At 45.3% G+C, this 27,422-nt stretch overlaps 1 protein-coding gene across 1 annotated transcript in view; it reads left to right on the top strand.

Annotated features, from left to right (window-relative positions):
* CECR2 (CECR2 histone acetyl-lysine reader) overlaps positions 1-27,422 on the top strand; it is an 85,315-nt gene that overhangs the window by 12,577 nt on the left and 45,316 nt on the right. The window lies entirely within an intron of this gene.

Here is a 27,422-nt window from a genome sequence, read left to right as displayed (position 1 = left end):
CTACACATTTTTTCCAATCTAGAAACACTGATTAGAAGTATATCTCCGGGGGGTGCAGGGGGACCTAGTCTTTTTTTGATAATGGCAGCAGTAATTTGCATAAAAATGGTATGTGGGACATTTTTTCAGCTTGGGGCCATAGCTAGTCATTTTCTACACATTTTTTCCAATCTAGAAACACTGATTAGAAGTATATCTCCGGGGGGTGCAGGGGGACCTAGTCTTCCTACTAGACTAATGTCAAACTCAAAGAGGTGCTATCTCTGTATTTTTTTATTGCTATTCTTGTGCCTTTTGTCTGTCCCCGTTCGTAGCGTTACCATGCCTGAAGCGTGAGCTATCTCTGCCGGCATAATTTATTATAAACAAAAAGTTATCCTTATCTTTATAGTTTTGGATAGTGTGCACTCTAAAGAATGAAATATGTAAAAATGAGAATCTGCTCATCAGCTTCATTTTTTGTCCTCCATGTAACACAAATATACCCCATTACCGTAGATAAGCCTATATATATATATATATATATATATATATATATATATATATATATATATATATATATATATATATATATATATATATATATATATATATATATATTGTTACAGACACGACTTTGATGTTAAGGTGGGCCGAGCGGAATGGCCGTCGTGTCCGCACAAATTACCCGATTATACTCGACGTTGACGAAGTCGCGTTACGCTGGCTCAATAAGAAAAAGAAGACACCCGGCTGGGTTATAATGACAGACACCAATGTTTCGATTCTCAATTATATTCGTACGGAAAAGGTTAGATTACAGGGGCTAGAGGTATATCACAGGAAGACAAGCACTTAGACACACTCTTATATTAACCCCGGACAGACGACAGGTAAACGGGACAACGGCTGACTCACACGGGGATTGATGGCTAGGAAAGGCAGATAGCGATGGCTCAAGGTGCACTCTTGGCTCAAAGCAGGGTACAGTCCGGTCCAAAGATGCGGGGAGGTCACAGCGCTCGGGGGTAACGTTCTTTCACAGGCGGGTTCTCTTCCTCTCAGCGATCGCAGGCAACGTTCTTTCTCCAGCTGGGGGCGCATCTGACGTCACGTCCGGCGCGGGGCCGCGTATATCCGGCGGGGAGTGACACGCCCTCGGCTCGTTAGCGCCGCCCCAGATGGAATTGGTCCGCCCTTCTGATTGGGTGCGGGGGGTTACCAGGCTCCGCCCTTGAGGAGGAGCTGACAGCCAGCCCCTCTGTGGTAACCCCGTGGAGCGCGTGGTCAATGGCGCTAATCGAGCCGGTGTGAGGACGCATCCTCCCCCGCGCCGCCGCCATCTCCTCTGTTGTTGTTGTAATTGTTGGGGAAGAAGATGGAAGGAGGTATGGGAAAGGTCCTAAACTCACTACTGATGCCATATAATCACATTCTGGTGCAACGAAGAGTCAGAATTAATGGAAACGAGTCCTTAACTGACATAGATTAAGAATAACTAGGAAGATGTCTGAAAGTGGTCTACGTGTGGTGCGGTGGACCTGGGCACGACATTTAATGGGGGAATAAGGGGAAGGTCGGCTCTACTGAGTGTTATTTACATGCAATGGGACTAGGGAATGGGGGATTGGGGAAAGTTGGGGAGTATTGGAGAAATAGGGGAATATTTACAAGCGGATATGGAGGCCAAATTCCATATTCGCAACATTGCACCCTTCTCTACCCTCGGGGCGTCCCGACCCGATAAATTTTTACCTACTTTAGTGTGGCACGCAATGTAGTTCCCTCTACTATTAACTCTACCCTGAGTGCGACAGTTTTACAGATATTCACAAATGAGTAAATATGTCCCCCTGCGACGTTGCACCCTTCTCCTCACAGAAACACACCCACAGGATAACCGAATCCGGAAAGAATTCGCAAACTAAACATACAGCCGGTAGGGAGCATTATTTACACGACTACGCTGCTATTTACACTACGATCCAGGACCTGTTTTTGGAGGAACACATGCAGATGTTATGCATAGAGAGAGCGCGCTTGCCAACATCGATACACCAACCCACGAGTGCTCTGTGGCCGACGGCCTTTAATAACGTGCAGAGCACCCTTCCCGAGCATCAAAAGCACCACCCCACCACCAATCGGTGCAGTCACCATTGTTCATTGAAATAAAAATAAATTCGACAACCCCTAACCCTGCAGGTGTCTCTTGCTCTTCTTGTGGTGCACTTGGTGTTAACTAAAAGTGGTTCACCTGTATGGCATAGGTGCCACGTTGACCCATCCCCGGGTGGTGCTTGGCCGCAAACGAACTGCGGTCCATTGTGGGTGGCCACAAACATTGCGGTCCATATGGTGTATCGATCCCGGCAGCAAACAGCGAAAGTGCAGGCCCACAACTGCGCAGCCAGCACCTCTCTCTCCTCTCTCTCTACCCCAAAGCCAGATCCTCGGAGGTGGGAGACAAAAGAAGAAACAAGTGAGTAAGGTGGTAAGGGCGCAAAAGTGCACGCAATATAAGGTAATGCACACTGGGGGCACATGGGAACCAGGTGAGACAGGTACGTTCCTATCGTACACCCCCCCCCCCACCAGGTAACCTACATGGCCCCTCCCTTACCCCTTACTGTATCCACACAACACAACACTACCCATAAACATCTACTTTACAAATCAACAAACATCCCTACTGTCTTCCCCGTTCCTCCCATAAACCAAATTCGTCTTCTCTCCCTCCTAACCAATCAAATTTGCCATTTTCAACTCTCATCAAAATTTGCCATCTCCAACTGAACATCAAAATTTGCCATTACCAATTCATCATCAGTCCCTCCTAGGGAGGGAGAGATGGAATCACCCCAATGTCTCATCCACGTCGTGATGCGTCTCACAAATCCACACAGCAATTCATCTCCTGCAACAAAACAAAGAAAACACAGGTGTGGAGTCATCATCATCACCCCAGGTAAGTGGCTGCGTATGGTGCGACAGGTTCATTAATCCTAACTATTTCCTAAATGACTTTAACAACTTTACACTACCCGGGGTCTTTCTCCGGCCAAACCATTGGCCCTCTTACACTATGGGTTCTAAAAACCAATTCCCATTGGCCAAACTGTGGTGCTCTTCAATTTGGGGTCTCACTCCCCCGATTCATCTCCCGGTGCCCTCGCACAATTTCTGGGCTGTGGCGTGTACCTCTCCCAGTGGGTCTACCCACCTGCACACCTCCACCACTGCAGTTGCCTCCGAGCTTACCTGCTCCTTACCCTAACCTAACTACCTGGGGAAGGCCCTCTGGCACTCTCCCCACTCGGTGCCCTCTCTGGCACTGGGCTGCCCGATCCACACCCGGGATCCTCAGGCACCCACTCACAACTACCGGCTCCCAGAGCCCACCTGCGGCCTCACCTGGCCGACATCCTCACAGTGGTGGAGTGCCCAACCAACTACACACACTAACAGGCTACACACCCAGCCATTTCCACAACACTAATGCACCCATCCACAACACCATTCTGCAACCGCACCACAAATGCCAATATCCAACCACAATTTACCTGTACCCTCTACCTAACACTTACACTACCCGCCCCGGGTATCCGTGATGGGGGTCCACTCTTCCCCCAGTCACACCTTCACACCATGCACACCACTCCGTACCACTTACTCCAACTCTCTCCACACACCTGTATTTGCACACCTGTGCTCTCACACCTGGTGCCACCTGCACCCTTCTCTCCCCAAGCGCATTCGCGCTGATCCACACACTCACTACTCATACACTGCTCCACACACCTGTCCAATTGCACACCTGTGCAATCACACCTGTTCCATCCTCACACACACGGCATCATCTCAGCTAACTACTCCCTTCTGAAACTTGCGCTTCCCAGTCGTCCCTTTAAACTATTGCGCTCCCTCGTCATTATCATCCATACTAATCTACCTGCGTCCCCACTACAGGTATCAGTCACTAACTAAACTTAACGTCACCTAATGTCATCTCCGCTAGATCCCTACACACCATATCCTAACCCACCCGGGCTAGTTTTCACTGCCATACACCCCATAAACTATTGCTCCTTTGCCCCCATGGGAAGGGTGGCAGGGATGCCAGCCTTACCCACCGGGCCCATCGCTCACTACCAATTTTGCACATCAAATTTCAACAAATTAAAAATTTGCCAATCACTGCCCATCATCTGCCAATCACTACTGCCAATCCTTTGCCAATCATCAAATTTTGTTTTTCTCTAATTTTGGGTCCAAAACACTAACCTCATCACCCAGTCGACTCACTAATACCTCTCGGTGCGCCAATCCCTGTCCAAAGCCCGGCTTCGTAAAGCCAAGCAATGGATGCTGGTTGTTTTGTGCCAGCGGCTGGATGCGTCCGGCACTCGGTGCAGGGACGGAGGTTTACCCGGGCCGAGATCCCACGCACCATCTCGGCGTGGAGCCATCCAATGTCCCGATCTCGACCTGCCGGACTGCCTCAACAAAAAGTGGTCGCCATGACGACTCTTTCTATCGGGCTGCCTGCTCCGCTTATTGGAGCACGGACGCGGCCGTTCAAAGCGAGGCCCAGCGTGGGTCGCGCACGGCGGTCCTTTCGAACCCGCCGTGGCTCGGATCCCCGCTGGTTCTCGCGGCACGCGAAACCCGGCACGCACCGAGGGCCCGCTTCGGCTAAAAGTCGACCTAACCTTTAACCTGTGTAACGTCGATGCTTCACCTGGACGCTTACACCCCGCAGCCCGTTCCTTGCTCACACATCCAGCCGTTTCCATGCTCCTCGTACCGTTCCTTACACACCCAGGCACACCCATTCCACTCACAGCCTTGGTCACACACCTGACCACCGAACACTTTGGCACACATTCGTTGGTAGCACACCTCACCAAAACACCTCTTCGCGCCCCCTCCTCTGTCACCTCCTCTGTGACAATCACAGGTGTGCCCTCATTCGCACACCCAACCATGTGCCTCACCACCAACTCCAGCGTGCATTCCCACTCACGCTCTACCATTCCAGGTGTGCATCCTTCCATCCCAGGTGTACATCCTCGCTCACCTGTCACAACCAACTCACTCTCCTTGTCACTCTCAATACTCTCACCACCATTCTTGACAGCGCACTCACCCGTACTCTTGACAGCGCACTCTTTCCTCATGCACCTGTCCGTCACACACCTTTCTCTCGCACACTCCCCCGTTACACCCTCTGTAACACTCACCACAGGTGGACACTCTTCCTTACTTCTGACAGCGCACTCTTTCCTCATGCACCTGTCCGTCACACACCTTTCTCGCGCACACTCCTGCGCACACTCTCCCGTCACACCCTCTGTAACACTTACCACACCGCGCTTCCATGTGCTCCCTCGCACACGCGCTACGACCGACTCACTCTCGCCAGCACCCTCACTCCTTGGCACGCACTTTTTCCTCACACACCCCAGAGTCGGACTTCCTCGCACACCTCCTTTTTCGCACACCAGACCTTTCGCACACTTCACCAGTGGCCTCTCACGAACACCCGGGTCCATCTCGACCCCCAAGCTTCTTAAATCACCTGGCGCATCATACGCACGACTATATTGGTCACCACTTACACCGGGTCCTCTTCCTCTTCGCTTCTCCTCCATCACCTGCGAATCCCTCATCCGGTTAATGGGCACATCATCACGATTTGAACACAGACTTTGGACCAATTCTTTTATCTCCTCTTTTATCTCTTTGTTATCCCCTCTCCGTCGCTTCTTAATTTCGCTCACCCCTTCTTCCACTACTTCTAATTTGTGCTTCACCTCTTTTATTCCCCGGTACGTCTCCTCAAGCTCATCCTCTAAGGCTACCTTGACCGTTTCCAGGTGCGTCCTCACCTGCCGGTCCTTCGTCTCCATTACCTCTATCACCTCGTCCAACCTCGTTGTCAGTCCCTCACGTACCATCTGACATTCCCTCTTTGTCGCTATCAAGTCGTTTTTTATGTCGTTTTGTGTCGCTTTTAAACCTCCTAATACCGCAGTGTTCCTTTGAACCTGCTCCACTAACTCCGTTTGTCCCACCGTCAGCTGCTCCACCTCCTGCGTCAGGTCCTCTATGCCCCCTTGCAATTTTACAGTCCCCTTTCTCACCTCCTTCTCCATGTGCTCCTCACAGTGCCTCACCTCCTCGCGCACTCCTCCGACCTCCTCACTCACTCCTCTTCTGATCTCCTCTCCCATCACTTGCATCTCCTGCCCAGATGCCACCCTCATCTGCTCCATCTCCTCCCTGTGAGCATCCAGTTTGGTTTCTACCCCCATTCTGACCCCCTCTATCTGCTGCCCCATTTGGTTAACTTCCCTTTCCGCTTGGTCCCTCATGTCCCTCAATTTGCCTTCCATTCTGTTTTCTAACCCCTCTAACCCAGTTTTCACTCCCTCTATCTGATTCTCCTGGGCAGCCATTCTATTTTCTACCCCCTCTAACCCAGTTTTCACTCCCTCTATCTGATTCTCCTGGGCAGCCATTCTATTTTCTACCCCCTCTAACCCCTTTTGCATCCCTTCCATTTGATTCTCTTGAGCGGCCATTCTGTTTTCTACCCCCATTAACCCATTTCTCACCTCTTTTATCCCATTGTCTAACCCCTCAAAATTTTTGTCTACCTTCTCACCAGTACCCCTCGCTTCGTCCCTCATTACCCCCATTTCGTTTCCCATTTGTCCCATACTGCTTTTCAAACCTCTAATTTGGTCTCCCAATTGCTCACCCATTTGTTCCATAAGGGCCCTCATTTGCAACATAAAAAGGTTCGGATCCAGCAGGGGCGCTGCCACGGTCGCGGGCGCGGTGATCAGCGAGGCGCCATTTTGCGCTCCCGCAATGTCGGGCACAACGACGCTATTTTGTGCGTCTGCTACCCTCGCTGCTTCGCTCTCCTCCTGTCCCTCATGTCCCTCAATTTGGTCCTGGACCGACCCTGCCTCACTCTCCCCTAGCGGACCCCAGCTGTCTTGGTCTGCCATAGCGCGACTTTCAAAATTCGGGTTTTTATACAACAAAACAAAATTTCGACCGTTATAATTTCGTCGAGCGCAGTAAACGCGCTCCGAATCGATTCTACTTGTTACAAATTTGGGCCTAATAAATTTAGTCCCGGGTTCGAATTCCACTCCTCGACACCAATTGTTACAGACGTGGCTTAGATGTTATTTTACCGAGCGGTTTTTGGGATGACCACGTCTGCACAAGTTACCGATTATACTCGAAGTTGACTAGTCGCGCTATGCTAGGTCAATGAAGGAACAGACACACGGCTGGGATTAAAATGACACACCAGGGTTCAGTTCTCAAGACCTCCGGAGGAGATTATATTCGTTACGGAAGGTTAGATTACAGGGACGAGAGGTACAACATAGAAAGACAAGCACTTAGACACAATCTTATATTATTCCCAACAGACGACAGATAAACGGGACAAAGCTGACTCACACGGGGATTGATGGAAAGGACAGCGGGTATCGATGGCTCAAGGTGCACTCTTGGCTCAAAGCAGGGTACAGTCCGGTCCAAAGATGCGGGGAGGTCACAGCGCTCGGGGGTAACGTTCTTTCACAGGCGGGTTCTCTTCCTCTCAGCGATCGCAGGCAACGTTCTTTCTCCAGCTGGGGGCGCATCTGACGTCACGTCCGGCGCGGGGCCGCGTATATCCGGCGGGGAGTGACACGCCCTCGGCTCGTTAGCGCCGCCCCAGATGGAATCGGTCCGCCCTTCTGATTGGGTGCGGGGGGTTACCAGGCTCCGCCCTTGAGGAGGAGCTGACAGCCAGCCCCTCCGTGGTAACCCCGTGGAGCGCGTGGTCAATGGCGCTAATCGAGCCGGTGTGAGGACGCATCCTCCCCCGCGCCGCCGCCATCTCCTCTGTTGTTGTTGTAATTGTTGGGGAAGAAGATGGAAGGAGGTATGGGAAAGGTCCTAAACTCACTACTGATGCCATATAATCACATTCTGGTGCAACGAAGAGTCAGAATTAATGGAAACGAGTCCTTAACTGACATAGATTAAGAATAACTAGGAAGATGTCTGAAAGTGGTCTACGTGTGGTGCGGTGGACCTGGGCACGACATTTAATGGGGGAATAAGGGGAAGGTCGGCTCTACTGAGTGTTATTTACATGCAATGGGACTAGGGAATGGGGGATTGGGGAAAGTTGGGGAGTATTGGAGAAATAGGGGAATATTTACAAGCGGATATGTAACACAAATATACCCCATTACCGTAGATAAGCCTATATATATATATATATATATATATATATATATATATATATATATATATATATACATATATATTATCTATCTATAATTCCAGTAATCTCTGTCTGTCTGTCTGTACGTCTGTACGTTTGTTTGTTTGTCTGTGACCGCTGTTTCTCGACAACCACGGGTCCGATATACTTTTAACTTGCCAGGTATATTGCTGGGGACCCGAGGATGTGCCTTTTCAAGGTTTCATATTAATCGGACAATTACTTACCGAGCTATGTCCAAAAAACGATTCAACCAATCAGAGAGCAGCGAACGATCGCGTGTGCCGAACGTGGAGGACACACTCTGCCTCGGATGGCACATTTGAGAGCGTATTCATTTATTTCACGTTTGCAAACTATGTTGGCGTTAAACTATGTTTTAAAACTAATAAAACCGAATTTGCGATTCATTCGCTTTCCTGCGCGTTTGTGCACGCGATGGCGATTTCTTTACCAAACTCCGGAAGCCGTTCGCTTTGGACCAAACCATTGCATGTAAATAGAGGGGGGGGGATTGTCACCGTACTCGCAAGCCGTTCGCTTTGGACCAAACCATTTCATGTAAATAGAGGGGGGGGATATAATTTTAGATATAGATATAGTACGGGCAATGCCCTAGTCTATCTATAATTCCAGTAATCTCTGTCTGTACGTTTGTCTGTGACCGCTGTTTCTCGACAACCACGGGTCCGATATACTTTTAACTTGCCAGGTATATTGCTGGGGACCCGAGGATGTGCCTTTTCAAGGTTTCATATTAATCGGACAATTACTTACCGAGCTATGTCCAAAAAACGATTCAACCAATCAGAGAGCAGCGAACTATCGCGTGTGCCGAACGTGGAGGACACACTCTGCCTCGGATGGCACATTTGAGAGCGTATTCATTTATTTCACGTTTGCAAACTATGTTGGCGTTAAACTACGTTTTAAAACTAATAAAAACGAATTTGCGATTCATTCGCTTTCCTGCGCGTTTGTGCACGCGATGGCGATTTCTTTACCAAACTCCGGAAGCCGTTCGCTTTGGACCAAACCATTGCATGTAAATAGAGGGGGGGGGTTCTGTGGTCGTTGCGAATGGACCAAACCATTCATGTAAATAGAGGGGGGGGATTGTCACTGTACTCGCAAGCCGTTCGCCGTTCGCTTTGGCGTTGCGAATGGACCAAACCATTTCATGTAAATAGAGGGGGGGGATATAATTTTAGATAGATATATAGTACGGGCATATATATAGTACGGGCATGCCCTAGTATATATAATTTTTATATATATATATTTTTTTTAACGACTTTTGCTTCTTCAAAGCCTTTTCAATTTTTCTAGCTATGGCGTCATGTGTTTCACCTACTGAATATGAATCCAAATCTAAGCAGCTTGACTTCTATATGTCTCTTGAAAGCCTTCTGTGGAGTTTCAATTTTAACCATTGGACCCTTTAGCCTATATGGCATTACCTCAGTTTTAACATCACCATCAAGATCAATGACGTTGGAGGTAATTTGAATGTATTCTTCCTCAAACTCTTCCACAACCTCTTCTGGATTTGAGAGATTAGAGTTGGATATGTCCTTGTGTTTTAAGGTGAGACTTAAAGCCTCCCTTTTAATGGCCTTTTTACAGACGTTGCAATGTGTGACATCTGACGCTCGAGGCAATGGATGTGTGACATCTCCAGTATTTCGTCTGTGTTTTCGAGTTGTAAGATGCTTTTTAAAATTATTTTTCAAAATGCTAATATCACAGTTTTCCACAATGTGTTGTATTACTCATATTTATATCGTATATCTTTGCTTGAACTAAAATTCTCAACTGTTTTTCTTTTCTCTTAATAAATGAGTTGTGATACAGCTGACGATTTTGGGGATTATGTTGATGATGCTATAGTATCTCCAATGGTGAGCTTGTGTTCAAACGATAGTTATGGAAGTAGTTTTATAGACGATGCTTTCACTGATATGGATGAAAATTATGAAAACGCAGATGTGGATGAATGTTATAATCGTGAGTGATGGTCAATTTTATTATAAGCATCTTTAGTATCTTTAAAAAAGATACTATTGAAAAAGATTTATTTAAAAAAAGATTATTTATTTATTTATTTAAAAAAAGAAAAAGATTATTTTAAAAAGATTGAAAAAGTATCTTTAAAAAGATGCTGAATACAAACAATACACCAGGTGTTGAGTGAGCTTCTTGAATTCTCTGATATTCCCGATGATAAATGAATGAATTGTCCTGTGTGAAATAGAGTGGGATGAAACGCACACAAAGCCTATAAACAATGTATATTCTGTGATTCTGTTCTAATTAATGACCAAAATATATAGAGACCCCCAACTGTTTCAAAATTACACCAAAAATGAATTACTGTACAAGATTAATAAGATGAGTGATTGTAAAGTATGAGTGTGATGATACACGTTTTCTAATGACGGAAGAGATTGATAAAATGAGGGTAATGTTTCAAGTTTTGATGTATAATTATTCACGATTGTCATTTTCAGGGAAGTATAAACACACGATATTGTGTGGATGAAATAATGGATTGTTTAGAAATTAAACCTGAACTTTGGATAAAACATCTTAAATTATAATAGAGCAAACATATATGGTTATGTTTGTTTGTATATTTGTGACCAAAACGTCTTCTTCTTCCTCAAATATAAATAACACCCAAAAACACAGTCCATAAACTCTTAATTACGTACTGTTGGAATATACCTTTTGACCCTTTAGACTGCTGAGACACCTCAGACTTTTGACAATCCTTTAAGGCCCCCAAGACTCTTAAAACCACCAAGACCCCAAAATACCCTTAAAGACCCCAAATATCCAAAATACCTTTAAAGACCCAGAGGACCCAACAGACACCGACCGAAGACCCAAAAAACCCTGAAGACCCAAAACGCCCCGAAGATCCAAAATACCCCGAAGATCCAAAAGACCCCAAACAACCAAAAGACCCTTAAAGACCCCAAATAACCAAAATACCCCAAAGACCCTGAAGACACAAAAGCCCCTGAAGACTCGAAAGACCAAAAAGACCCTATCCAAAAGACCCTGGAAGACCTAAAATACCACAAAGACCCTTAAATACCCCAAAGGGTCTAAAAGACCCTGAAGCCCCAAAAGACCCTGAAAGACCCAAAATACCACAAACTGAAAAGACCCCAAAGACCATTTAATACCCCGAAGACCCAAAATACCGTGAATACCTTAAAGACGCAGAAGACCCATGTAATCATGTTTCAACAGCATGTAATTAATAGACGTGCTGTGCTCGTGTTTCAATAACATGTAATTAATAGACGTGCTGTGCTCGTGTTTCAATAACATGTAATTAATAGACGTGCTGTGCTCATGTTTCAATAACATGTAATTAATAGACATACTCATCTATATTATAATAGCCGTAGATGATTCTGTCTGTCTGTCTGTCTGTTGGGCGTCTGTCCGGGGTGTGGCTTACTCGGTTTGCAGAGTAGCTCCACCCATAGCTCCACCCATTCTGGGAGTGGCTTCATATAATTATAAACAAATATCCACCATTTTATTAACTCGCATAGCTTTGAGGCCTGTTTTGTAGGCCCGTGGTGTCTTGCTCTCTCTCCCAGTTTTATTTCAAATCAAATTCGATATATCATTTCATTTTTCACAGTCGCTAATATAGTTTTAGACTCGGTTGAAAAAAAACGGGAAGAAAATCCAATGAAAGTTGCCGTTTATAGAACGAAATGAATTCTCAAACGCCTGTAACTTCAAGGCCATTGAGTCTCTCTCACGCCTTTATCTCCAATCTAACTCACCATATGATTTCATTTTTATCGATGGTTTTAGACTCGGTGTCAGCAATAATTGAGAACATTCCACACACGCGGGAAAATGCAGAGATATCTTTTTAAAAATAGCGTCATGGTGTATCATACACCGCCCAACATGACACCGACGGCAACGTGTCGATACATATTAAAAATTCGATATATCATTTCATTTTTCACAGTCGCTAACATAGTTTTAGACTCGGTTGAAAAAAAACGGGAAGAAAATCCGATGAAAGTTGCCGTTTATAGAACGAAATGAATTCTCAAAGGCCTGTAACTTCAAGGCCATTGCGTCTCTCTCACGCCTTTATCTCCAATCTAACTCACCATATGATTTCATTTTTATCGATGGTTTTGGACTCGATGTCAGCAATAATTGAGAACATTCCACACGCGGGAAAATACATAGATATATTTTTACAAATCGCGTCATACACCGCCCAACATGACACCGACGGCAACGTGTCGATATATATTAAAAATTCGACATATCATTTCATTTTTCACAGTCGCTAACATAGTTTTAGACTCGGTTGAAAAAAAACGGGAAGAAAATCCGATGAAAGTTGCCGTTTATAGAACGAAATTAATTCTCAAAGGCCTGTGACTACAAGGCCATTGCGTCTCTCTCGCGCCTTTATCTCCAATCTAACTCGCCATATGATTTCATTTTTATCGATGGTTTTGGACTCGGTGTCAGCAACGCGGGAAAATGCAGAGATATATTTTTTAAAATACACCATATCACCGCCCAACCGCCTTTGTATGTATCATGTGTATGTATCATGCGTATGTATCATGTGTATGTTTGTATCATACACCGCCCAACATGTATCATACACCGCCTAACATGACAGACGGCAACATGTCGACATTATCGCTTTTTCTTTAAACCGAGTGAACCGAGCCGAACTGAATAAACCGAGTGAATTCACCGTTTACTTTTGATGACAGTCGTCACAAAACGACATATATTTCTTCGTTTTTATTTCATTCAACATTATTAGCCGGGAGTAAAATATGGTTCAGGAAATTACCGAGAGATATTTCTTCGTTTCTTTATTTATTAGTTATTTGCGTATACACTTTAAATAGGTTTATATGAAATCTTTAATTTTCACAATGTAATATATTTGTCATTTGATGATGACGAGACACTTCCTCTTGACTCGTGACAATTCATGCGTTGCGTGGAAACTTCCATTTCCAAAATGAATGACACAGTCGATGAAGAACGACTCGGTGTCAGCAACGCGGGAAAATGCAGAGATATATTTTTAAAAATACACCATATCACCGCCCAACACCGCCCAACATGACACAGACAGCAACATATCGACATTATCGCTTTTTCTTTAAACCGAGTGAACCGAGCCGAACCGAATACACCACGTGAATTCACCGAGCGAATTTCATCCAATTCCACCGAGTTTCATGTAATTACCGAGAGATATTTCTTCGTTTTTATTTTATTAGTTACCAGCAGAAGTACCCAGCGTTGCCGGGCGGGGGAGGGGGGAAGGGCACGTACACTTTAAACATGTATATACATGTGGGATGTGGGATATATACATGTGGGACATGTGTACGTGTGTGTGTACGTGTGTGTGTGTACGTGTGTGTGTGTGTGTGTTTGTGTATGTGTATATGTGTGTGGGTGTATATGTGTGTGTGTATATGTAAACATGGGCCGGTGTGTGTGTAAAGTGTGAGGAGGTATTGGAGAGGAAAATGCAGAGATATATTTTTTAAAATCGCGCCATGATAAACGAAAATACACCGCCTAAAATAACAGTCGACATATATTTAAAATTCGTCACACACATCCATGCCCGTGGGATTCCCACGGGCATGGATGTGTGTGACATTTCGACATATTGAGTTCGATGCTGCACCTGCACATTCAGTTATATAAAATAGTTACTGCCAATTGATCACATCCACAAACGATGTAATCCACACAATTTATGTACTTTACATAACGTTAATAGGAATACATGCCCGTGTAGATGGGAATGACATATAATTCACCGAAAACGTTGAAGCAACCGCATAATATTACGGTGATGTTTAACTCTGAGTGAGAATAGTTCTAAATTTTAAAAACTTTCTTCTGATATTTGTGATTTATTTCAAACAAACTGTATTTCCCATCTACACGGGCATGTATTCCTATTAACGTTATGTAAAGTACATAAATTGTGTGGATTACATCATTTGTGGATGTGATCAATTGCCAGTAACCATTTTATATAACTGAATGTGCAGGTGCAGCATCGAACTCAATATGTCGAAATGTCACACACATCCATGCCCGTGGGATTCCCACGGGTGACCCCGCTAGTGTTTCAATAATGTGTAATTAATAGACGTACTCTGGTGTTAATTGGACGTAATTAATCAACTGTAGTCAGGTTTCAATAGTATGTAATTAATAGACGTATTCAAGTTTCAATGATCTATTTTTATATTATAATGGAGCAAAAGTATCAAGGGAGGCGCAAAGCGCCCCTCTTATATATGGGATGGTTTCTCTGTATGCAACATTAACATGGGGACTGAAACTCGTTTCTCGGCTGTTACTCGACGAAATCGGCTGCAAATTTCAGAAGTAAATACTTTGTACGTCAAGGTAATATGTTCCAAATTTCAGCAACGTCTGTTTCCACAATCTTGAGTTTTATTAAGAAAACCCTCAAATTCACGTTGGTGTCTGTCCATCCATCCATCCATCCGTCCGTCCGTCTGCCAAAAATGTGTTTGCGCTCGTATCTCAAAGGCTATACATTGAAACTAGCTGAAACTTGGAATATAAATCGGCTAATAGGTCTAATCGATGGCTTTCAAAACAAATTCAAAATCCGTGCTCATTAAGAGGGTCTACAGGTTTGTTTTTTTTGACCCCCTGACAATAGGTATTTGATCTCTTCTCTGAAACTACACACACAATGTTGATGAAACTTGGCCACAAGCTTCCTATCTGATGCCCATCGAAGGTGTATTGACCACATCAAAATCTATATCGACCCCCTTCATTACAAATGATCTTTGACCATTCATGATTTGAGGAGTAGATATGCATGGGTTGTTCCTTTGAAAAATAAAAGGGGTAATACTCTTGTGTTAGCTTTCAGTGGGATATTTAATAAGAGTAAAAGAAAACCAAAGAAGTTATTGATTGATTGACTGATGAGGGAACAGAGTTCTATAGCAAGACATTCATGAATTTTCTTAAAGATGACGGTATTACAATATACAGCACCTTTAATGAAGGAAAGGCAGTTATTATTGAGCGTTTCAATAGAACTTTGAAAGAGAGACTATATAAAAATAATTTACTCCACTTGGTCATTCTCAATGGGTATCTTTAATTCAGGACGTTGTAGATAATTACAATAATACAGTTCATTCCTCGACAAAATCAGAAACATTTACAAAATTAGAATATACAAAGCGAATAACTTGAGAGCCAAAGTTCAATATGGAAGCACGAGGGATTGGAGTGGAGGAGGGTGTGGGATTAACGAGTGTAGAAACCATCATGGTTTTGGATTGGAGACCATCTGAGATGGTGGTGAACTGCTGTCTTGAAGACTTGGAGGGATGACTAATATTGAAGAGAATGTGGAAGTTGGTTCCACATGTGGGAAAAAAGAGAAATAAATGAGTGGAGGTCAGCAGTAATTGTGGATTTTGGGATTATTTTAAGGTCTGAAGAGAGAGATGTTGCAGCCTGCCTATCTGAAGGATGAGGGATGTCACTGCAGAGGGTGGAGTTGTTGGCAAATAGATAAGGGGGATTTTCGAGAGAGTCAGAGAGATCACTTACGAAGATCAAAAAATAGGACTGGGCCCAGAACACTGCCTTGGGGCACCCCGGCCTTGACAGGGAGATGAAAGGATTCCGCTGAGAGCCGCACTTTGGCTATGAGAGTAGAGGAAGTCAGTAAGCCATTTGTGGAGTTTGCCTTCGATACCATAGGCAGACAATTTGGAAAGTAAGGATGGGATGCCAGGCTGTATCAAAAGCACGGGATATATCCAGAGTGACGGCCCTGATCTCATGTCTGATATTGAGGGCCTCCATCCATTGTTATGTGAGTAGACGCAGCATGTCCAAGGCGGAGTGTGCTGGTCTGAATCCAAATTGGTAATCTGAGACGAAGTTGTTGGAGAAAAGGAAGGATTTCATATCAATTAAATTTTAATTATATTTAAATTGAAGTTCATTTAATTTAAACCGAAACCAAACCGCCCAAAGCGGTACGACATTTTCAAACTTGCCCATCAAACCACAAGAAATGTCTCAACATTGGATTGAGGCCCTCAACGTCAAACAGGAAATCAGAGCCGTCTCGCTTGTCATAATATCTTGTGCCTTCGATACGGTCTGGCACCCCGCTCTGCTCACCAAACTCTCATCCTTTGGTATCCATGGAAATCTCCATGCATGGCTGGCGGACTTCCTTTCCGGTCGCAGTCTATGTGCGACCCTGAATGGATTTGTCGCATCTCCCCTTCCTGTTCAGGCTGGAGTTCCTCAAGGCAGTGTACTGGGCCCTGTGCTTTTTTTGGTATTCATCAATGATCTTTCCGACTCTCTGGATAATCCTCTCTATCTCTTTGCTGAAGACTCCACTCTCTGCCGCTCCATATGTCAACCCTCAGATCGGCAGTCTGCAGCCTCCTCACTCTCTGCAGAGTTGGACAAAATCACAAACTGGTCGAACAAGTGGAACATGTCTTTCAATCCTGACAAATCTCACATTCTCACTATGTGTCTCCAAAAAGATCGTCTGGAAACCCCCCCTCCCCCCCCCCCCCCCCATATACTTTCTCAACAATCCTCTCCAAGAAGTTCTGTCATTCAAGCTTTTGGGTCTCACAATCTGCCATGATCTTTCCTGGGAAAACCACATTTCCAAGCTGGCCTCCAAAGCCAGTCGCTGACTGGGCATCCTCCATCTTGCGAAATCCTTCCTTGGCACATCCGAGCTCCTCACCTCATACAAGGCTTTCATCCGTAGCTCAATGGAATACTGCTCTCAACTCTGGGATGGTGCTCCTGCCTCACACCTAGCTCGGCTTCACGTTGTAGAAACCAAAGCTTTCAGAAGCTTTCAGGATCATTGGTATCTCCCGCGATGAAGCTGATTCTGAGGGCTTTTCACTCTCTCACCGCAGGCAGGTTTGTGGTCTTTCTGTCTTCTACAGACTCCTCTCCGGCGTAGCTCCCCCAAATATTCCTGCAGGATGCACAAGATCTGCCAGCAACCCTCTGGTGAAATTGCCAAAATCAAGACTCTCTGCTCACCTTCACTCTTTTATTCCTCTTTTTCCCCACCTCTGAAACAAACTCCCACACTCTCTTCAATCCCACTCCTCCCTCCAGGTCTTTAAAACAGCTGTTCACCACCATCTCTTGTCTTCCCCCATCCAAAACCTTTATCTTTTCTACCCCCATCAATGCACCCAAATCCACATCTTTCAATCCCCGACTTCATTCCTGAAATTCCTTGTAATGTCAATTTGCTTTGTACCATGTATCCCTTCCCCTCTCCCCCCCCCCCCCTACCCCTCCAGCCCTCTCACTTCGAACAGATCTCCCGATGTCCCTGTATTTCTATGGTTGTGCTTGTGTGCTTCCCTCTCTCCCCATCTTGTTCCACCCTCCCTTTATTGTTTTATGTGTCCGTTTGTTTTTTTGTGCGCTAATATGTGTTTGATGTGGTTGCTCTTAAACTAGCCTCGATCTTGTATGCAAAAAAAAAAAAAACTACGAAATTTAAATTGGAGGTGGATTTGTTCCTCTGCTCAATGACAAAAATTCTGATGTTGACTAAGTATGGGAAGTTATCAAGACTGCTTTTAATGACGCATCAAAATAAATGCTGGGGGAAGAACGTGCAAAAACCAAAACTTGGGATCTGAAAAGAAGTCATTCGACTAAGCGAAGTCGGTTGGCCAGAGCGCTCCAGAGCAAAACTGGAAAAAAAAATGCAGATCCTAACATGTGGTCAAGGTACAACTTCCTTAGAAGAAAAATGTAAAGTTAAAGGATGTAGAGACAAGTGGCTAAAATATCTGTGTGCGAATGTGTGCAGAAGGCACAACAAGCTACCAAGTCCAAAGAGGTGTAATTTACCATCAAGAAAAATACCACCAAGTTAAAAACAAGAATACAAACAGAAAGGAGTAAAGGGGAACGAAGTACTGACAGACGTGCATGCTGTTAAAAACTGGTGGAAGGAAAACTATGAAGACTTGTACCATAAACAAAACGTTGTAATTTATGAAGAGATGATAAATAATATCCCACAAATTTCGAGTACAGACGAGGAACCAGAAATTCTTCGAGAAGAGGTTGCCAGTGCTATAAAAAGGCTGACTGAAGGAAAACCACCTGGCTATGATAGTGTCACAGCTGAAGAACTAATTAAAGCTTCCGGTGAAATAGGTATTGACATAATCTACCATTTGTGCAAGTTGGTCTGGAAGAGTGAAATATTTCCAGGCGACTGGGGTAAAGCCATCATTACTCCCATATACAAAAGGAAGGACTAGTTTAACTGTGAGGACAACACAGGCCTCAAGTTGTTGAGTCACGCAGGGAAAATTTAACTATTATTCAAAGAAGAATAATGAACAAATTGGAAGGAATTCTTGACGAAGCGCAAGCTGGATTTCAGCCAGGAAGATCAACAGTTGATCAATTATTCACATTAAGACAAATAATATAAAAAATACCTGGAAATGAACAAGGATGTAAATTGCTGTTATATCGACATTGAAGAAGCATTTGACTCTGTGTGGCAAGATGGCTTATGGAGGGCACTTAAATTATTTGGCTTCCATATTAATTTCACCAAGCTACTTCAGGACCTCTACAGGCGTTGCCGGGTGGGGGAGGCGGGGTTATATCATCAAGTTATATCAAACCTATGATTCACAGCCGACATTGTCTTGCTAACAGAGATGGCAGAAGATCTGCAAATCCTCGTAGATCGTGTTTACAGCAGCAGTGGTGATCTGGCCATGAAGATAAACGTCACAAAATCAGACACAAGTCACCAGTAGGGACCACCCAAGTCAAATTACATCAATATAAACGCAATAGTCTTAAAACGAGCTCGGGAATTTACCTGTATTGAGGGTACCATATCACAGGATGGAACAAGCACCAAATACATCAAACATCGAATTGGGAAAGCACTGGGAGCATTTCAGCGGCTACAGAGTATTTGGACGACAAAAAACATCCAACATGCCACCAAAGTTGAACTGTATGGAGTCCTGGTTCTCACAATCCTGATGTATGGGTCAGAAACGTTTTTTTTTTTTTTTTTTTTTTTTTGTATACAACATAGAGGCTCGTGTAAGAGAGACTAGCATCAATCACAAAAAAACAACAACAAATTGACACACAAAACATACAATAAAGGGAGCGGGAGACAAGATGGGGAGAGAGAGAGAGGGAAGCACACAAGTACAACAGCAGAAAACAGGGACAACAGAAGATCTGTGGGTGGGAGAGGGCTTGGGGGGGGGGAGGCATGGAAAGGCGGGGCCGGGGGGGGGGGGGTGGAAATATTAACTTGGACGTTAAAGCAAGAAGAATAACATTGACTCCTTGTTTTTGAAATGGTATGCCTCAGAAAAATAATGGGAGTAACTATGTTAGACAAAATAAGGAATGCTATAATAAGGGAAACTCTCGGAGTAAAACACACAATGACAGAGAATATAACCACAAAGAAAGCTTAGACTCTGGGCACATTCAAAGGCTGCCCCAGAAGAGACTTCCAAAAATCCTCATAGAAGGAAGAGTAAATGACACCAGACCAAGAGGAAGACCACCAAAAAGGTGGATGGACAGCATGAAGGCAGATTGCAGGGCCAGACAAATAGCGTCACTAGCGGAGGCTCAAACATTGCCTCAAGATCGAAGTACGGATCGTCATTATGGAACAGAAGGCAGGACAGGGAGCAGCAGTCGCTGGACTTGTATCAATGCCTTCACTAACTAACGTGCTAACACATCAACTACGATGATGGATTCCATGACCTTGCTCATGATTGGAAGTGAGGTGAAAGGTCTGTGGTAAAGGGGATAGAAAAATTTACATCAATCTACAAAATGTCAGCTTTCTCGCCCACCAAGAAAGAACTAAATATTTGAGTGAGTGAGTCGGTCACTCCGCAGGGTGGGAGGAAGACGCAACTTATCTCTGAAAATGTTTATGGCATAGCTGGTGAGGGGAGGTATTATTGGTCAAAATAAAATTCCCCAAACCTCCATCTGAAAACTATAGATTTCTTAAAGTGGGGCAATCTTAAAGTTAAGTCTGTTCACAATTGTATTTTGTCGAAACTGTATTTATCTTTCGGTGTGTGAACATATAGTGTGCCCCTTGGAAGCTTCTCGGTGTTTATCTTTCATAAATTAGTCGTTTGTTTGCTGCGTCACGAGTGAGGCCTTGCAGCCTCAGGGTTTCCCCGTCGAAGGTTGTTCCTTCCTTTGCTGTTTTGCTAGGTTTTTTGATTTTCCCTTCTCCCCCAAACTTCACCAAACATCTACTCTTTGTCTAACGTTGTAACCCCCCCCCACCCCCCACCCCAAAAATAATAATAATAATAATAATACTTCTTTCCCTTTCTCCTCGTGTGCTTTTGTTCCATCGTGCGCCTCTGTCCATGTGCGCTGTCCCGCCCCGCCCCCATTATCCCCTTGCCTTCCACCTTTTGCCCTGTTCAAGTGACTCGTGGTGTCCCTCTCGGCTCCCTCTCCCCGTTGGTATTTTTGTGAATATAAGATTGTTCTTCACGGTTCTGGTTAAATATGTTTAAAGTTTCCCCTTCAGTGTTTTATTCAGTGGTTTATTACAACATGCTGTTTTTCTTCCTATTTAAAAGGCTCCTTTCAATTTCCTCTTCAACTCATTCCATTTCAAAAAAATATTCAATCTCTGATAATTCTTTCTCACAACATGCTCTAAATTCTCATTCATTCCACCCCTCCTCCATCGTTCTTAAACGGATCGCTAACTTGAAAATCACATCAAACTCAATTTGTTATGTACATGTTCATCTTTCATTAACCATCCACTTTCTAAACGTCCCCCTTTCCCCTCCCCTCCAAATCTCCCCCTTTCCCCTCCCCTCCTAAACTCCCCCCTTGCCCTTCCCCTCCAAATCTCCCCCCTTGCCCCTCCGCTCCAAATCTCCCCCCTTGCTCCTCCCCTCCTAAACTCCCCCCTCCGAAACTCCCCCCTTGCCCCTCTCCTCCTAAACTCCCCCCTTGCCCTTCCCCTCCTAAACTCCCCCCTTGCCCCTCACATTCAAAACTCCCCTCCAACCCCTCCCCTTCAAATCTACCCCCCAACCATCCCTCCCAAATTCTCCCTCCTCCCACCTCCTTCTCAAGGCTGCCTCCTCCACACTTTGTCTCCCTTCTATCTCATACCTCCACCTCCGCCAACCTTCGACCTTCCTCTGCCCCCCCTCAAACAACCCCTCACTGTGCCTCATCCCATCGCCATCAAACCTTTCGTCCTCCTCATCCTTCCCTTTCTTGTAACTCTTCTGTAATCTCTGCTAAACTATCAACTGCTCTTCCTACCTCCCCCTCTCATCCTTCATCTGACCCTACCCCTCCCCTCCCCTGTCCTGCACCCGATGCTCCCCCTCTCTCCTCATTTACGGTATGGACCTCAAACATCCGGGGACTTCGCTCAAACCTGATTGATCTCTCCATTCAGGTTGCTTCTGACAATCCAGACTTGATCTGCTTAACAGAAACTTTCCTCCTTCAAGATGTCTCTGATTCCTTAATATCTCTTCCTGGTTACTCCCTCCTCCGGTATGATAGACCTGAGCCTCGTCCTGGTGGTGGGGTGGCTATCTTTATCAAAAACTCTCTTCCTCACTCTCCTTGCACTGCCCTCTCTCCACCCCACCCCCAGGAGTACCTCTGGCTACGGCTTCCTCGCCGCTCACACCTTTTGTTCATATGTGTTCTGTACCGTCCTCCAAACAGTGATGACTCCATTTACATTTCGCTGTCGGACAACATGGACCAACTTCGATCAACTCATCCAAACTCTCTCTTCCTCATATGTGGCGACTTCAACTGTCATCATGCCAGCTGGGTGGGTGTGGGTTCATCTCTCACCAGCCATGGCACCTCAGCAAAGGACTTCTGTGACTCATTGGGACTGACACAATCTGTCAATTTCCCGACCTGGATCTCAGTCAATGGAGTATCTTCTCTTCTGGACTTGGTTATGACTAACTTCCCTGCAAAGGTCTGCTACTCTTCTTCTGCTCCAATTGGTTCTTCTGATCACGTGCTTGTTAAAGTGGACATCTTTCTGGCCATTCTCAGAGAGCCTCCTCAGCGTCGACGAGTCTGGCATTTCACTCAGGCTGACTGGCACGGTCTGCAAGCAGCCATCAATCAACTGGACTGGTCTCCCATCTCTAATGCCTCTGACATAAATTCTTCCTGGGAATTCTTCCAAAGCAAACTGCTCTCTCTCTCTCATGTACAGATTTATCCCATCTCGTCTTCAGTTGTCTTACCCTTCCTCCCGTCCATGGTACACTGAATCTTGTGGTGAGGCAGTTGCCCTGAAACAACTTGCCTTTGCCTCTTGGAAGGGGAAATCCAACTGAAGGCAATTTCAGTTCCTTCCACCAAGCTCGGAACAAATGTGTGTCTACCCTCAGGAGTGCCAGGAAGCACTATCTCTCCACACTCAAGATTGAACTCTCAAACTTGTCTCCTTCCTCCAAATCCTGGTGGCATCTGGTCAAATCCGTTTCTGGTGTTTGTTCCCCCTCAATCCCCTCCCTTACCTCAAATGGCTACACAGTTGACACCGCACGTGACAAAGCCGAATGCCTCAACTCTGTGTTTGCCTCAAAATCTTGTGTCCCAAAGCCATCTCTCTCTGTTCCCACCTTTCCCAGTCGAACCCAACTGCTCCTGGACTCTGTGTGTCCTTCTCTCCTGTCAAGGTGGAGACGTTTCTGTCAAACCTCGACTCTGATTCTGCAACTGGACCAGACAGCATCAGCCCACGGGTCCTGAAATCCTGCTCTGCCGCTCTATCTCACCCTCTCTCTGTTCTTTTCACCCTCTCTTTTGCTCAAGGTCATCTGCCACCATCTTGGAAATCAGCAAACATTACCGCTTTACACAAAAAAGGTGCAAAAACAGATCCTTGCAACTACAGACCAATCAGCCTGTTTTCAATTATCAGCAAAGTCATGGAATCCATCATTGCTTCGGATATCAAATCCTTCCTCTTCTCCAATGGCTTGATCTCTGGTCATCAATTTGGATTTAGACCAGGTCATTCTACTCTGGACATGTTGCTTCTGCTGTCTCAACAATGGATGGAGGTCCTCAATGCCAAACAGGAAATCAGAGCTGTCTCATTTGACATATCACGTGCCTTCGATACGGTCTGGCACCCAGCTCTGCTCACCAAACTCTCCTCGTATGGTATCCATGGAAATCTCCACTCATGGCTTGCGGACTTCCTCTCTGGTCGAAGGCAACGTGTGGCCCTGAATGGATTTCTCTCATCTCCCCTTCCTGTTCTGGCTGGAGTTCCCCAAGGTACTGTTCTGGGCCCTGTGCTATTTCTGGTCTTCATCAATGATCTCTCCGACTCTCTGGAAAATCCTCTCTATCTCTTTGCTGATGACTCCACTATCTGCCGCTCCATTCCTCATCCCTCAGATCGGCAGTCTGCAGCCTCCTCACTCTCTGCAGGCCTGGAAAAAATCGCAGAATGGTCAAACAAGTGGAACATGTCTTTCAATCCTGACAAATCGCACACTCTTACAATGTCTCTCCGAAAGGACCGACTGGAAAACCCTCCCATCTACTTTCTCAACAATCCTCTCCAAGAAGTTCTGTCGCTCAAGCTTTTGGGTCTCACTATCTGCCATGATCTTTCTTGGGAAAACCACATTTCCAAGCTGGCCTCCAAAGCCATTGACCTGAGCTCCTCACCACATGCAAGGCTTTCATCCGCAGCTCAATGGAATACTGTTCCCCCCCTCTGGGCTGGTGCTCCTGCCTCACACCTAGCTCGGCTTCACGCTGTTGAAACCAAAGCTTTCAGAATCATTGGAATCTCCTGCGATGAAGTTAACTCCGAGGGCCTTTCACTCACTCACCGCAGGCAGGTTGGTGGTCTTTCTGTTTTCTGCCGACTCCTCTCCGGCCTTGCTCCCCCAGCTCTCTCTGTGCTCTGTCCCCCCAATATTCCTTCAGGTCGCACAAGATCGGCGTGCAACCCTCTTATGGTTAAACTGCCAACATCTAGGCTCTCTGCTCACCTTCACTCTTTCATTCCTCTTTTCTCCCCCCTCTGGAACAAACTCCCCCACTCCCTTCAATCCCACTCCTCCCTCCAGGTCTTTAAAACAGCTGTTCACCACCATCTCTTATCTTCCCCCATCCAAAACCTTGAGCTTTTCTTCCCCCGCTAATTCACCCCAGATACTTTTTTTTTTTTTTTTTTGAAATTCCAACTTCTTTCCTGGAAGTCCTTGCAGTGTTCATATGTTTTATACCTCTCCCACCTCCCCCAAAGCCCTCCCCCTCCCACATTTTTCCTGTTGTCCCTGCTCTCAAATGTTGTGTTTGTGTCCTTCCCCCTCTCTCCCCATCTTGTCTGCCGCTCCCCTTATTTTTTGTGTTTTGTGTGTCGGTTTGACTTTTTGTGTGATTAATGTTAGCTCTTTCACGAGCCTCGATCTTGTATACAAAAAAAAAAAAAAAATTGCCAATGAAGGATGGCCTTGAGGTACGCTCATTTGCTTCACAGCTGTCTCGCCTGAGTTTGAATCTGACGACTATAAACTGTCCTCCCGGTGTTTCACAGGCAGAGTTATTCGTCAATGTGGTTCGTCCCTTGGATGGGCATTGAAACGGGCATCCTGTCTGCCAGCGTTAGTTGGTTGATGTTAAATATCCGACGCGTCCTTCGCGAAGAGTAGGCCGAGCAATCATCGGTACCCTGAACAAGGAACAAAAGTTCTGCCATAACTACTTAATCGAGCGTCAGGCCTTGCCAGCCGGTTCGTGAAAGACTTGGGTCAAAATTTCCCTTGGCCAACCCCACAGGAATGTGGGAATTATTATTGTCATTAAAGAAAAAATGATGGTGGATTTTATTCCTTTAAATCATAGGACCATATAATATTATAATAGTGTTTGCTTTCAATAAATCATAGTACACCGTGGCTTGTAATCTTGATATTTATTGTGATTTTTGATATTCTCCAATAAACGAAACGGATATAATTGAGAATGACTGAACTGTGATTTGAGCAGTTGATGGAGAGGCACAACGTGGGCGTTTCTTGTTGCTATTCCATTGAGGCTTCTTTGGGTGGGATTGTGAGCGAGGAGAGGAGAGGCGTGTTTGTGTGTACCTGGGCAATAGCATGTGGCCCTTTGCTAACCAGAAGTGATGCAGACACAAGGAAGTGACATTGACTGGTGACCGCGCTGTCCCAGAAGAATAGGGTGTGCGTAGGGCTGCGGACAGCCTGCGAGTGTGTGCTTCTGAGCACGTCGTCGGCGCTCTGACGTACAACAGCTGACTGACGGAGCCTGGAAGCTCTGAGGTTGACCTGAGATCGTCCTGTGGCGTGCATTTGTATATCCGATTTTGCTTCTGCATAATGCGTTTTTTTTAATTAACATGCTCGCTTCTCTATCAAATGTTATTGGAATATCGTTCATGGCTTGCTGCAGGAAATTCAAGTCGTACACATTTTGTGTGGTTCGTGACGGCAGAGTAAGTCCGAAGCAGATGCTGACGGAACCATTATCTGCCGATGGAGTACAAGTCGGCTAAATAGCATTGTGCTTACGAGAACTTGTGACGCATTTGCTCTCTGCACGAGCTATTGATGTTCCGGTTGATCGACATCAACGTTGTAGCGAGAGAATAACCTCTTATCTGCAGCCGCAGAAGTTGTATGTTCGAGCATGGCATGGATGGCGAGTAGTGTCGACTGCAATCGTCATGTTTAAACTCGCGGGGTCTTGCATTAATGCTGAAAAGGTCTGAGTGTGGTCGTTGTTCTATCAGCCCTGCCTTTTCACAAACGGCTCAAGAAGCGGGGCTGATCTTTTGTGTTTCAGGAAGTTGTTCCCTAAGAGATCCCTGTTTCAGGAAAATGTTCCCTAAGAGATCCCTGTTTCAGGAAAATGTTCCCTAAGAGATCCCTGTTTCAGGAAAATGTTCCCTAAGAGATCCCTGTTTCAGGAAAATGTTCCCTAAGAGATCCCTGTTTCAGGAAAATGTTCCCTAAGAGATCCCTGTTTTAGGAAGATGTTCCCCAAGAGATCCCTGTTTCAGGAGAATGTCCCCAAAGAAATTCCTTTTTCAGGAGAATGTTCCCTAAGAGATCGCTGTTTCAGGAAAATGTTCCCCAAGAGATCCCTCTTTCAGGAGAATGTTCCCCCAAGAGATCCCTGTTTCAGGAGAATGTTCCCTAAGAGATTCCTTTTTTAGGAGAATGTTCCCTAAGAGATCGCTGTTTTAGGAAAATGTTCCCTAAGAGATCGCTGTTTCAGGAAGATGTTCCCTAAGAGATCGCTGTTTTAGGAAAATGTTCCCTAAGAGATCGCTGTTTTAGGAAGATGTTCCCTAAGAGATCCCTGTTTCAGGAAAATGTTCCCCAAGAGATCCCTGTTTCAGGAAAATGTTCCCCAAGAGATCCCTGTTTCAGGAAAATGTTCCCCAAGAGATCCCTGTTTCAGGAGAATGTTCCCTAAGAGATCCCTGTTTCAGGAGAATGTTCCCCAAGAGATCCCTGTTTCAGGAAAATGTTCCCCAAGAGATCCCTGTTTCAGGAGAATGTTCCCTAAGAGATCCCTGTTTCAGGAGAATGTTCCCCAAGAGATCCCTGTTTCAGGAAAATGTTCCCCAAGAGATCCCCGTTTCAGGAGAATGTTCCCCAAGAGATCCCTGTTTCAGGAAAATGTTCCCCAAGAGATCCCTGTTTCAGGAGAATGTTCCCCAAGAGATCCCTGTTTCAGGAAAATGTTCCTCAAGAGATCCCTGTTTCAGGAGAATGTTCCCTAAGAGATTCCTTTTTCAGGAAAATGTTCCCTAAGAGATCCCTGTTTCAGGAGAATGTTCTTTAAGAGATCCCTGTTTCAGGAGAATGTTCCCTAAGAGATCCCTCTTTCAGGAAAATGTTCCCCAAGAGATCCCTGTTTCAGGAGAATGTTCCCCAAGAGATCCCTGTTTCAGGAGAATGTTCCCTAAGAGATT

This window comes from Myxine glutinosa, chromosome 1, assembly GCF_964187855.1.
Source record: "Myxine glutinosa chromosome 1, kmMyxGlut1.1, whole genome shotgun sequence".
NCBI lineage: Eukaryota > Metazoa > Chordata > Myxini > Myxiniformes > Myxinidae > Myxine > Myxine glutinosa.
Note: the sequence above shows the minus strand (reverse complement) of the source record. Positions and strands in the feature narration are given on the sequence as shown.